Source organism: Misgurnus anguillicaudatus, chromosome 21, assembly GCF_027580225.2.
Source record: "Misgurnus anguillicaudatus chromosome 21, ASM2758022v2, whole genome shotgun sequence".
NCBI lineage: Eukaryota > Metazoa > Chordata > Actinopteri > Cypriniformes > Cobitidae > Misgurnus > Misgurnus anguillicaudatus.
In genome coordinates, this window is record NC_073357.2 from 13079776 (window position 1) to 13094836 (window position 15061).

The 15061-nt window shown below is 37.9% G+C and overlaps 1 long non-coding RNA gene across 1 annotated transcript; it reads left to right on the forward strand.

The window, feature by feature from the left end:
* Positions 1–6970: 6970 nt before the first annotated feature.
* On the forward strand, positions 6971–9491 carry LOC141353172 (uncharacterized). The gene is made up of 3 exons (XR_012360198.1): positions 6971–7097; positions 7249–7314; positions 9044–9491. It is a non-coding gene; the product is annotated as an uncharacterized lncRNA (long non-coding RNA).
* The last annotated feature ends 5570 nt before the right edge of the window (positions 9492–15061 follow it).

Consider the following 15061-nt stretch of genomic DNA (forward strand, 5'->3'; position numbering starts at 1 on the left):
TTACTGCTCCACTCTGTTGTATGCATGACGGTAATGAGTTTATGCATATGTTCCTTTTATCTGACGTGTGTCCGGTAAACCTCATGGGGAGGGATTTGATGTGTAAAATGAATGCTAGCATCTTATGTAACAACAAAGGCCTGAGTATTTCTTGTTGGGATCCCAGAATGTTGTCTATGTGTGTCTCTATGTTAAATGTGTACGAATGGGCCTTTCAAAGTGAAGAATTGTTTGCTGAAGGGGAGATAAGATTGCCACAGACCAGCGAGGTCATTCCAGCTGATAACATGCACTGCACAGCTCATGTTGCTGAGGCAACAGAGAGAGAGTGGGAAGAGAAATGGTTCTCTGTAGAAACAGAAGGGTTGACAATAACTCACATATGCTGGAATGACTCTTGGTGTGTGGCACTCGTTAAATTGACAGAAAAGCAAGAACAAATTTTTGATGTTGAAAATTCAGTACCCCATGTTTCTATTGCAAAAAATACCAGTCAGTCATGGGAAAATGCAGGTGAATTTGCAAAGGCCTGCAGCGAGGCTGTTGATTGGGAAATGTTGTCAGATAACGTGCAGTTCTCAGAGCAGATAACGGCACACAGGAGAAGCTGTGTTTCTTTTTTTATTGCTGAGAGAGAGAGAGTTGTAATTCAGAAAGCTATCTCTACGGACTCAAATTCACAAAACATTTTGCCAGCGCACATGACGTGTGCTAGCATTGATTTACCGCAAACGGTTCTTGACAAAGTACCTGACTACCTGTGGGCTAAAGATAAGTATGATGTGGGTTTGATTAAAGGGTGTGAACCAGTAGTTATCACCCCAAAGAGTGATTACAGACCATGCAAACCTCAATACCCTCTGAAAAGGGAGGCGCTTGAGGGAATAAGACCAGTATTTGAGGCCTTATTGGAGAAAGGGATAATTGTTCCCTGCCCAAACTCACCTGTGAGAACACCCATTTTTCCTGTACAAAAGGTCAGAGATGCAGGTCAGCCCACAGAGTGGAGGTTTGTGCAAGACCTTCAAGCAGTAAATGCTGCGGTACAGGTAAGGGCACCTAACGTGCCAAACCCTTACACAATTCTCTCACAGATACCGCCTGACAGTCAGTGGTTTTCTGTTGTGGATATTTCAAATGCATTTTTCAGTGTTCCTGTCCATCCTGATAGCCAGTTCTGGTTTGCCTTTACGTTTGAGGGGAGGAGCTATTGTTTTACCCGCCTTTGTCAAGGCTACGCCGAGTCACCAACGATTTATAACTCTGCCTTGCATTGTTCATTACAGACACTTGTGTTGGATGATGATGTTGCTTTATTGCAGTACGTGGATGACCTCTTGGTGGCGGCACCGACTCAGCAATCATGCACAGACAACACCATACGGCTGCTCACTCATCTAGCTGAGGAGGGCCACAAGGTCAACCCCAAGAAGGTACAGTGCTCTGTCCAGAAAGTAACCTTTCTAGGACACGAAATTACACCAATGGGTAAGTCTCTCTCTCCAAAGAGAATAGAGGCAATAGCTAACATACCAAAACCCATTACAAAGAAACAAGTGATGTCATTTCTGGGTCTGACATCTTATTGCAGAACTTTTATTGCTAACTATTCTGAGATGCAACAACCATTGCATGACATGATTTATGAAAAACCTTTAGCACCATCAGAAAAGGTACAATGGACAGAGGAGGCTGAAAGGGCATTTATGGAACTAAAACAGACATTACAGCAGGCACCCACTTTAGGATTGCCAGAAGAAAAAAAAAAGCCTTTTATTCAAACTGTGGATGAAAGAAATGGCTGTATGACATCTGTTTTGTTGCAGGAACATGGTGACAAGTTGAGACCAGTTGCATATTTTTCAGGTCGTCTTGATCCGGTAGCCAGGGGCCTACCGGGATGTCTCAGGGCAGTGGCAGCTGCAGAGAAAGCAGTACAAGCAAGCAGTGAGTTTGTGGGCTACGCACAGCTACGTTTGTTGGTACCCCATTCTGTGTCTCATATACTGCTTGAACAGCGCACATCTCACTTGTCTGCAGCAAGGTGGCTGCGTTACTCCTGTGCATTGTTACAAATGTCTAATGTCACAGTTGAAAGATGTACAGTTCTGAACCCGGCGACATTGTTACCTACACCTGATGAAGGTACACCACACTGTTGTTTGTCTGCTCTACGGGAAGTATGTACACCAAGGCCTGACCTGGCTGACACACCTATACCTAATTGCACCCTCACGTACTATGTGGATGGGTCCTCTTCCAGAGATGACAGAGGTATAAACAGGGTGGGGTGGGCAGTCGTGTCTGACTTTGAAATTGTAGACTCAGGATGCTTACCACCTCACAAATCTGCACAGGTGGCTGAATTGCATGCACTAACACAAGCTTGTATCCTTGCTACTAACCAATCAGTAACAATTTATACAGACTCCGCCTATGCGTTTGGTGTCTGTCAAGATTTTGGTGCACTGTGGAAACACAGAAATTTTCTAAGAGCAGATGGTAAGCTCATCCGTAATGGAGATGAGGTTGCCGCTCTCTTAGAAGCAATTTTACTTCCTTCCCAAATAGCTGTGTGTAAATGCAAAGCACACACCAAGGAACAGGACGTGGTCTCGAGAGGAAATGCACGCGCGGATGCAGCGGCAAAGCAAGCATCTCTCATTTCTACTAACGTTGATTTTTCTCTTACACAGATTTCACAGGAAAAGGAAGCTGAAACAGCACAGGAGTCACTAATAAGCATGCAAACATTTTCTCTCCCAACAGAAATAGCTCTATGGAAATCGTGTGGAGCTACCAAAACTCCTGAAGGGATTTGGATGGGTCCAAATCAAAAACCTTGCTTACCTAAACACTTTTATTCCCATTTTGCTAGGTTGACACATGGCTTAGACCACGTGTCCAAAGGAGGAATGCTGACAGCCATGGCACAAAATTGTTTCACAAAGGGTTTTTCTCCTGTAGCACAGAGACATTGTGAAAACTGTCATATATGTCTGGGTAATAATGTTGCAAGAGGGGTAAAAACTGCACCTATGGGGCATCCCATTCCTGAGGGACCATTCACACATGTAATGATGGATTACATTGAATTAACACCAGCAGAAGGTAAACGTTACTGTTTGGTGATGACAGACATGTTTTCAAAATGGACTGAAGCCACGCCCACCAAACATGCAGACAGTGCTGGGGTGACAAAAATGCTTTTGAAAGACATTATTCCCCGATGGGGAATCCCAAACTAAATTTCAAGTGACAATGGAGCACACTTCACTGCACAAGTGGTGAAAGATGTGGGAAAATTTTTGCAAATCAATTTGACTAATCACTGCGCCTACCACCCACAAAGTGGAGGTGCAGTGGAAAAAGAGAATGGCACCATCAAGGCAAAACTGAGCAAAATGTGTGAAGAAACAAAATTAAATTGGGTTCAGTGTTTACCACTGGTACTCATGTACATGAGAATGAGAGTAAGAGACCGAACAAAATTGTCCCCTTTTGAAATACTCTTTGGAAGACCTCCACATATGGGGTGGGAACCACACAGGGCGACGGGTGATACCCTTCAAAATGAAAATGACATGTTGCAGTATTGTATTTCTATGTCTTCCATTTTTCAAAATATCTCAAAACAGGTTAAAGCAGCACTACCACGCCCCGCAGAGGGGCCTCTGCACAACATCAAACCAGGAGATTTCGTGTTGGTGAAAAACCTGAGGAGGAAATCCTGGAAGGCAAGACGGTGGGAAGGACCATTTCAGGTTCTGCTAACAACTCACACCGCCGTAAAAATCGCAGAGCGTGCCACCTGGGTGCACGTTGCCCATTGCCGAAGGGTTGGTCCTGGATTCTCAAATGCGAACCAAAGGGAGGACGGCTAGTCGATTGCTACGGACCGCGTTATACTGGTAGAGGGAACACCAGAGCCCTATATCCTGCAGGGCTGTACGGAGAACGTCACGAGAAAACTGTAACAGCTCACAAAGTATTGGAGGACGACCCCAGCATTTTGGGTTTGGTATTCACAGACACACACGACATCTTTAATTTCCTAGAGGTGTACGACGTATGCAGTTTAATATTTATAATAACAACACCGGCACTGAGACCAACAATAAATTTAGACACTAAGGTAATTTCATTCGAACAACAAAGCAGGATTGCTTGGCACAATTGCACCGTGTGGTCATACCAAACCCAAACCTACACAGCAAATTAATCAACAAGGGCTCACGACCCCAACTCTAACTGTGCTCAGGGCTCACGACCCCAACTCTAACTGTGCTCAGGGCTCACGACCCCAACTCTAACTGTGCTCAATCCGGAATCATCAAGGGCTCACGACCCCAACTATAACTGTGCTCATTTTCTTCAAGAAAAATGAACTTTTTTCCTACCTTCAAAATGACATTCATGATCACACTATGTGTGTGCATGGTTGCTTTTGCAACTGCACAGAACTCTATGTACACTATGGTTAAGAGTAATACTTCTTTCATTGACATCATATGTGACCCAATTTCAGCAGCGGGTCCAGGATATAATCCTGACGGTATTCCTAAATGGGGAAAAAGAATGTATTTTTGTGTGGCTCCATGTAGAGATTATACACATGTTATCACAGGAAACGCAGATTACAAGGCAGGGAGCGAATATGAACATGTTAAGATTTGGGATGACAGGGAACCATTGTACCCACATAAGATGTTTGGCCCATTTGTTAATGTTTATGACATAGTGGATGACAGGAAACACAAACTAAAGTTAACCATTAAAGGAGGGTGGAACACATATTGGAATACACCTATAGATTGGAAAGGGACATTTTATTGTGCTTGGGAGATAACTGGAAAAGATATTTTTACTGAACCTTTTGAAATCCAAATTGTAGAACCCCTGCCTAACCCTCTGATTTCAGTTATTGACAGCAACGAGCAGGAAGCAGAAAGAGAATGGATATCGACCAGAGTAGGAGCAGGGAAGAAATCAGAAGATATTCACAAAGCAGAGGTGGCTTGCGAAGGGAACAAGGCGTGTATGTTAGCCTTGTTGCAGCGACAGACGTTGAACGTGACCGGAACATGTTGGTGGTGTTTGCAGATGAGTAGAGTATGGCAGGTGACCCCGTTAACCAAGCAGCTCACAAAGGCCCTAGAGGGAGAAATACCATGTGACATGACAGACCTTATCAATATCAAAGTAAGTGGCAAATCTGTAGTTTCAAACGTATCGTGTGTACACCCCACCCAATACAGAGCAGAGGGGAGCACAAAAACATGGTTAGTACAGCAGCAAAAAGGAGAAGTTTGTGTGTGTAGATTTGAAAAGAACACTGACACTGTAGATGTAGGTCACTCCCATTGTAAAACCGAGGTTGAGTTTGATGACACAGAAAATGTGTGTTGGTTGAGTGACCGAGACATAGCATGCCCTGTAAATGTGTTTGCACTAAATATAACAACAGCTGCTACGGTGTGGGTGTGTGGATCGGTGGCTTATCATGTGTTGCCAGTAGATTGGAGAGGTGGTTGTTATCCAGCAATTCTAGATGTAGGGACCACGATATATGTCGAGGATGAGAAACATCCGGTAGAACACCACAGAAAGAAAAGAGAGCTTGGTGAAGGAATGCCTTATACGTATCAGGGAGCAAAATTATGGAGCCCATGGACTTCCGAGCCTGCAGCGGTCAGATGGTCACTGTTTCCTGGAGGGGGAATAGGGGCAGCATTATTGAAAGTTAACGGTTTGGCTTGGGAAGTTTTACGGCTCGCAAACGAGACTGAGGATGCATTGGCATTGGTAAATAAAGAATTAAAGGCAATGAGAGAGATGGTGTTGCAGAATAGATTGGTTTTGGATATGTTAACTGCGGAAAAAGGTGGTGTATGTAAATTACTGAAAACATCTTGTTGTTTTAGCTTACCTGACGTAAGCCAGAACGTATCTAACATCATTGAGCATATGAAAAGAGCAGTAAAGACACCTGGATACATGAATAACCCATTAGCAGAATGGTTTTCAGGTTTAAATGAAATGTGGCAATGGCTCGTATCCACCGTGTTACCGGTTGTTTTGGGGCTACTACTAATTTTGATGTTAGTCCCATGCATGATTAAGTGTATAGGGGGAACCTTGAATAACACCGTTAGGTCAGCAGGTGACTTCTCTCACACGCTGGCAAGAATTGACACCGCAATGATAGAAATAATGACTTTGAACAACATGTTAACTGATGATGATGATGATGAAAACGATGATGACGAACCAGCAATTTATGAGTAATTTCATGAGAATGACTTACGTGGGGAAAAGGTAAAAACCAGAGCTACGTAACGATGAAAGTAAATGAAGTTATGAATAAATCATAAAAAGGGAGGAGTGTAGTGGAGGACTTTTATTATACTTTTATTATACCTTTTCTTATGTTTTATTTTTCATCCTATTTTTCATTTTCTTTAATAACAATCATAGAATTGTGATTCATACGCACATAATTATGTTTTTCTGTCTTTTCAGCAAGTACAATGTTCAAGGATTTAAACATCATGTACCAACATGTACTTTTCTATATGATAAGATAAGGGGGCTTAACGGACGAATCATTAAGTTAGAAACCCAGGGAACGGTAGAGTTCTCTGAGAAACAAACCATATGTTTCATGATTATGTTTAATGTTTATGTTCTTAATCACTGACAACTGAAGGCTATCTTCTAAATGACGTAGAAACGGATGATTGTACGTGTTTCAGCATCTTACTATAAATGTATGTTCAACCTTGTCATCGGGGCTCTTTGGGTTTTTAAACTTCTAGCACCGCGAGGGTGAGAGCCTATTCTGCAGAATATACATATATATATATATATTAAATTCAGACAAAGAAAATTCTGTATACAGTGTGTCTGTGTGATCCTTGACTTTGACTCCTAGTGAGTATTATTTGATGCGGCTAAAATTCCACGACAATTGCTTTATAAGTTTGTTACTGTGGAGAATACATTATATTAATTATTAAAAACTTTTGTAGGAATGTGGCAGCATCACTCTCCTCTTCAGCGGGCATTTGCAGAAATGCGACGGACATTCATAAAGGGTAAGTCACATTTGCGGGCTTTTCTGTTTTATTGGTAGACTTTTACTGATGTTTTGCGTAGTAATTTGGAAAACACAAGATGTATATATATAAACATATCTGTATTTTCCGAAAATACATGATACAAATAATGTTTTTTTTTTTTTTTTAGTAACGTGGCTTCATCGTCATTTACTCGCACGGGGGCATGCAGAAACGAACCCGAGATTCATAAAGTGTAAGTTACATTTACCGGCTTTTCTGTTCTCAATATTAGTATTACTGATGTGTTGCTTGATTTTTTAATGCATAAAACTATGCATAAACATAGAACTTATGCATTCACAATATTTGTATTACTGACATGTTGCTTACATGATAACAGTAAATGTGCCCGGAGATTGTCATCATGCACAAATATGCATGTATCTGTTCGGGTGTAAATGTTTCGATGTAGCCTAGTATTGATGTGCTGTAAATGTGCCCGGAGATATGTCATGTGTTAATTTTTAGCTATAAATATGTCCGGTAATGGCCCGTTAACAAACATATACAGCGCATCTCTGTACCCAATTATTTTCTGCTTTACTGCCTGAGTTATATAACAGTATATATTTGACTGTGGATGCATTTATATATATATTTTTAAGGTAAAATGTAAGGCAACATTTGTTTAATTATTCCTCAAAACATTTTAATGCCACGATCTACAGAACATCACACAAAAAAACATTTTGAGAACTAAACCTAAAAAATAACAATGGTGATCCTGCCTTGGAAACCCCGGCTACAATTTAGTATTTTTATTTAATTTGGAGATTAAGCGCGTCAAAGCCATGACCAAAAAAAAGACAAATGACAAATAATTTGTGATTGTTACTGTAAATGATAAAAACTAAGCTTTGTATACAATTCATTAAACGTTAATTTATAACAAGAAAAACACTGAAATTAATGATTTTATAGACACTACGCGTTATTGTTTAGCACAGAAATGCTTGCTTTCTTTGACTTTGATCATCTCTGTATTCACTTTAGATACAGAAAGACCTGATGATATTATTTATTTCAGGAATCTCTTTGCTATCATTTGAAAGTGAACACCGACCATAATAGATAACCACTCGGTTTTAAATACATTTTAAAACGTATACCCGTCGAAAAACATCCGTTTTGTAATGTTTAGTTCGATGAACTTCTAAATATGAGACGCAGAGCACCTAGCACTTTCGGCTAAATTGCATGTGCAAACGTGGCCAGAACGCAATAGCGCAACGTCGATAGAACGAAAAACAATCCAAAATGTACAGACTTAAATTATATCAGAATTTACGTTTATAATAATTTTTTTACATTTTTTAAATAAAATAAGGTCAGAAGTAACAACGTGCAGAACAAATGTGCAAAATGCCTCAAGTGCACGGAAACAAAACACAAGCCAAATAGATAAATCAGATAACCCAGAGTGATTTATAAATAAAATAATGAAATTAATAAAAACGAAAGTATTGCCAGAATTGCCAGCTTTGTCTTTTAAATGTAGAAACAAAGATGCAATGGTTTATTAACATAGAAACCTCTTATGGACGTGTAGCCCCATCACAGGCTTTGTTAGTTGGATTTAACGCATTTTAAAAATATTTATGGAAAGCTGCTACATCACATATTATTTGCAGCATTATAATAATATACTGTATATTAATATATTGGGAGAAAGCTGTTATATGTGAAATCAGATAATGTGTGCACCCATATACGGCCAAAATTGAATGATCCTCATTTCATAACACATCTGCAACGATTCGACTGTGAGATTGGTAGTCGAATCTGGCTTCTCCGATGCATCGAATCTTCAACTATTCGGGGTCACCCCTATTAATTATTAAAAAAAGTTCTCAATATTAGTAATACTGATGTGTTGCTTTGTACTTTGAAAATACATGATATTAATTAAGATATGTTTTCAGGAATGTGTCTGCAACACCAACTTCGTCTGGTACCCGCACGTTTTGAACAATGGGACGACAACATTTAACTCCATTCCCAAAGAGTTACAGTGTGTGATGGTTTACAAATGTATACCTTATTTTTTTATATTTGGAAGTATTTTTAGATGCACACCAAACTTTCACAGCTGACCAATTAGAATCCTTTTCTTTTAATTAGAGCCATATTGTACTGGTCATATAGAATATTGTTACATGTATACATATTGTTACTTTATTATTTATAATTACAATGAAGCTTCTTCATTTATAATTACAATAAAGCTTCTTTTTTTTTAAATACTTTATTTTCAATTTTTCAGTTTACAAAAACAACATTAACCAAAGAAAAAAAAAAACATTCCCCTCCCCCCTCCCCGAAAGGGTGCTCCAATGTTTTACAGTAGATCTCAATTTAACAATATATTTGAGGTCAGTCACATTCTAATATCACATTATCCATATAATCTAGATAGGGTTGCCAGATTTTAATTAAGGTATTGTATCCCTTTCTAAAGTTATATGCTATTTTTTCTAAAGGCACACATCTATTCATCTTTAAATACCACTTAGTTATAGATAGAGGGAAATCAGACTTCCATGAAACAGTAATGCATTTTCTAGCCACTGCCAGAGCTATCTCTAAAAAATGTGTCTGAAATCTGTTTAATGTTTTATCAATTTTCATGAAGCTCCCCAGCAAACAAAACTCTGGATCAACCGGTATTGAAATTTGTGTAATCTCAGTCAAGACCCTACAAAAGTCAATCCAAAAATCTCGTATTTTTACACACAACCACGTACAGTGTAGGAAAGAGCCCACCTCTATTGTACAACGGAAGCATGCATCAGATAGTTCAGGTTTGAACTTATGAATCTTTTCCGGAGTTAAATACAGCTGATGGAGGAAATTATAATGGATAAGTCTATACCGTGCATTAATAGTGGCAGAAACACTGTCTTTACACAACTCTGACCATAGTTGATCTTCAATTGTGATATTTAAGTCTGATTCCCACTTTCTTTTAGATCTATACAAATCAGGTTTAGGACATTCAGATATCAGCAAAGAGTACCCTTTAGAAATAAATTCACATGGTCCACTGTCTTGCATCAATTTCTCCATTTCTGTAAGTTTGGGCAGAGTCATGCTGCTACTCAGAGTGCTCTTCAGATGGGATCTCAGTTGGAAGTAGCAAAAGAAAGTATTGCTGGGCAGATTATATTTCCTCCTTAATTGTTCAAAGGACATGAAAAGTCCATCCTCGTAACAGTCCTCCAGTGTATGAATGCCACTCTGGTGCCATGCCTCCAGGATCTTGTTATTTACAGTCATCGGGATAAGCTCATTTTGTTTTAGAGGTGATTTTGGCGACAGACCTATCTCCTTGCCCATGGTCTTATGTGCAACATGCCAAAGTTTAATAAGGTGTAACAGAATTGGGTTATCAGTTTTTCTTGATAGAATTCGGTAGTTGTATTTGTACACAAATTGGCTGAAGGAGGTATCTTTCAAGGAGTGAAATGCAATATAAACCCAGGATGGAGTTGTGTCTTTCTCAGAGATAGACCAAAGAAATCTCATTTGAGCAGCAAGATAATATTTTTTAAAATTGGGTAATTGTAGTCCCCCTGACTTATAGTCCCACATTAATTTCTCCAAAGATATCCTTGGTACCTTGATGTTCCAAATGAATTGTCTTACATTTTTATTAAGAATTTTGAAAAAGTTTTGGGGAAGTGTAATGGGCAGTGATTGAAAAAGATACTGCAGTCTTGGTAAAATGTTCATTTTAATGCAATTAATTCTCCCAATTAAAGTGATGGGTAGACTAACCCATCTGCGCAAATCTTCCTCAATTTTTTTAAGTAGTGGACAATAATTTAGTCTATAAAGATTTTTTAAGTTATTATCTACAATTATACCGAGATATTTTATTCCTGTTGGGGTCCATTTGAATGCGGATGCACCTTGATACGTATGGTAATTAAATGTTGTTAAAGGGATTATTTCACTTTTATCATAGTTTACCTTGTATCCTGAAACAGTGCTATAGGTGTCTAGTAGATCCTGTATTCGAGTGAGAGAATGAGAAGGGTCTGTTAAATATAAAAGAACATCATCAGCAAACAAGTTAATTTTATGGGTTGTCTGTCCAACCTTGAAGCCCTTTATATCAGGGTCTCTTCTAATTGCCTCCGCCAAAGGCTCAGTGGCTAAGGCAAACAGGCTCGGAGACAGCGGGCATCCCTGTCTGCTGGATCTATGTAATGAAAATGGGGATGAGGTTTGTCCATTAGTGGTAAGTTTTGCTTTAGGATTATAATATAGGGTTCTTACCCAATTGATAAATGTATGTCCAAAACCGAACTGAATTAGCACCTTAAATAAATAGGGCCATTCCAGCCTATCAAAGGCTTTTTCGGCATCTAGCGCCACCGCCACTGTATGATCCGGCCTTGCTTTTGCAAGATGAATTATATTAAACAATCGACTTAGATTATTAGCAGATAATCGTTTTTGGATAAAGCCACTTTGGTCAGGATTAATTACTTTTGGCACTACCAGGTTGAGCCTGTTTGCTAATACTTTAGAAATTAATTTATAATCTGAATTCAATAATGAGATAGGCCTGTAGGAGGCGCATTTTAGTGGATCTTTATCTTTTTTTAATATGACTGTAATTATTGCGGTTGTGAAGGATTCAGGTAGCCAATGTGTCTTAGATGAAAAGTTTATTACGTCCATTAGGAGTGGGATGAGTAAATCTTTAAATTCCTTATAGAATTCAGGTGGGAAGCCATCCTCTCCTGGGGATTTATTAGACTGAAGTGAATTGATGGCTTTTATAATTTCTGCCTGTGTGAAAGGGAGGTCCAAATTTTTTTTATCTTCTTCACTAACTTTTTGTAATTTGATTCTGGATAGAAAATTGTCTATGTGGGTCAAATCTTTAGGTAATTTAGATTTGTACAACTTTGTGTAGAAGTGTTTAAATGTCTCATTAATTTCTGCTGGGTTATATGAGATGGAGCCTGTTTCAGTTTGAATAGCATTAATACATCTCGTGTTTTCCTCTGCTTTCAATTGCCAGGATAATATTTTATGTGCTTTCTCTCCCAATTCATAATATCTCTGTCTGGTTCTTAAAATGTTTCTTTCAATTTTGTAAGTATCTAATGTATTGTACTGAAGTTTTTTCTGAACTAAGGATTGATATGTGTCGGAAGAGCCATTTTTTTGGAAATCTTTTTCAAGTATTAAGATTTCTTTTTCTAATGTATCCATATCCTGTGTATGTTGCTTTTTCAGGCCTTTTGTATAGGAGATTATTTGCCCTCTCAGATAGGCTTTTAACGTGTCCCATAAAATAAAGCTATCTGGGGAGGAAGCACAGTTTGTTTCACAAAATAACTTAATCTGGTCTCTAATAAATGTGCAAAAGTCATTTCTTTGTAGGAGAGTGGGATTTAGGCGCCACCTATATGGTACTTTGGGTTTATCTGGGAATAAGATGGACAAAGTCAATGGTGAGTGATCCGATAGTATTTTGGATAAATATTCAGAGTCTAATCAGAGGTGGGTAGTAACGAGTTACATTTACTTCGTTACATTTACTTGAGTACATTTTTTGGGTAACTAGTACTTTTAGAGTAAATTTAAGGATGGGTACTTTTTACTCTTACTCAAGTACATTTCTAATGAAAAACCTGTACTCTTACTTCGCTACATTCGGTGGCGTTACTACGCTACTTTCAAATGGTAATAATTAATGAATATATTTTATTTTTTAAGTTTATATGGCTTGCTCGAAAGTCTCGCGAGACGTTAGAGAGGCTGTGTGCGTTGCGAGGGGTGGCTACCTATCACCCTTTACCGCGCGTAGATGAAACATATAAAAGGAGATGACTGAAGCGGAGGATGACCTATGCAAGCTATCGGAGGCAGATCACGCGTGGGCTCAAGTTTGGTCTATGTTTACACTACAAAAGGTCAAAAAGAATAGTTTCATAATGCGATGTATGTTTTGTGCACCAAAACGAACTGACATCTCAGCATACAGGAATTCAAGCTCCAACCTGAAACAACACGGCGGTAGGTGTCACTTTCTGCAGTGCCTTATTATAATATTATTTCACGCACTGTTTTTGTCATATGCGCTCTTGTGCAAGCAATGAAAATCACTCTAACCTTACAAACAACAAACGTTCACATCTGCACATTTCCATATCATTTCCTCATAAAACTAAACAAATTGAACAGCATAGTGTTAAGTCTTGCATTAATATAATACGTGAGAACCGGGGCAAAAGTAACACTGGACGAAAGTAACAAAGCGATTTTCTCAGAGGACTGATAACATTTGAATCCCAAACTATGACAGCATCTTTGCAACCCTTGACAGAGCTGACAAATATCGCGTTATTTACTCACCATTTTCCGGGTGTAGATCCAGAAAGGTGTTTTCAACCATAAGTAAATTCCAAAAGCGGTCATTGTTTTCTTATAAAGCGTTATGTTTCTCGTTTCATCAATCTACAGGTTATTTAGTGCTCTAACTAACACATCCTGAAGTTTGACTTCTCAAGAGTTTTTCAAAATAAAAGTAAATCTGGTTTAAATGTGAGGAGATCCTGTCAGGACGAAAGTAACACTTACTTTTGTACCATTTTTATTATTCTAATTTTATTTAATTTTCATAGTGTTCAAACTGTTGAATTTAAGTTTGTACTGTTGGTTGCTTTTGAAACATTTGATAAAACTGAAATTTAAAATGAAAATATAATTTCATTATTTTTTACAAAGATAAATTACAAAATATGTTTGCAGTTACATATTAAAGAGGTCATAGTCATGTATAGTTAATAAAAACAAGTGTAACACGAAAATCTACATTGTTTTGTTGTGTTAAAAAAAGTAACAATTCACCACTTATGTTCAAAGTGAAATTATATTAGTCATTTTACATTTGTTCAAAATTCCACCTGGTATTGATAGACCACACTTGTGAGTTACTGACCACAGCAAAAATATATCTGTGTCTGAAACATTATCTTTAAAAATTTTAAAAACTTAAAAAAAAACCTGAAAAATTTCTCCCCTACACATAACCGGACACCTTACTTAAATGTAGAAAATACATACGAATAAAAACTGGATTAATAAAATAAAAATAAAAGAATAAAGTATGTTTTTAAAGAAACATGTTTTATATATTATAATAAATGTAGAGTTGATTTGCAAAAACAGAAAAGTTCCATTTGAAATTCTAAAATAAGCATTTTATCAAGCTCCTTATGTTCATTAATTGCACATTAATGACAATGAAAATAACCTATTTATATAAAAACATAACAAACAGCACACACATTCTTTTTTGCTTACTGTAAGCTTGTCTAAAGGCAGATCCAGCCAAATTTTGTTGTGAACGTGAAAATAAAGACACAGTTATCTGTCAGAAAACAGTCAGTGTTTGTTTAAGATTTTTTTTAATGACACGTTATGTGGTGTTGGAGGACTGAGATAGACTGCTTTACTTTAACCTAGGTAGTAGTAAGCAGAACAATGAGACTTTTAAGGAGAGGTTTGTGAAAGCCCTCCAAGTAGTCTGAAATTCAGGGATTTTACGCTTCTTTTCAATCAGATTGGAAGTAACGAGTAACTAAATACTTGAGTAGTTTTTTAATCTAATACTTTTTTACTCTTACTCAAGTAAATAATTAGATTGTTACTTTTACTTTTACTTGAGTAAATTTTTGTATAAGTACTTGTACTTTTACTTGAGTACAGATTTTGGGTACTCTACCCACCTCTGAGTCTAATACTCTATGAAATAGTTGGGTGGATAATAGAAATAAATCAATTCTAGTATGTGACTTATGAGGGCATGAATAAAAGGAATAGTCCCGAGTCTGAGGGTGCATCCGCCTCCAAATATCTATTAAATTTAGATCTTTCATATATGTTTGAGTGGTTTTGGCTGCTTTTGAATTTGAAAT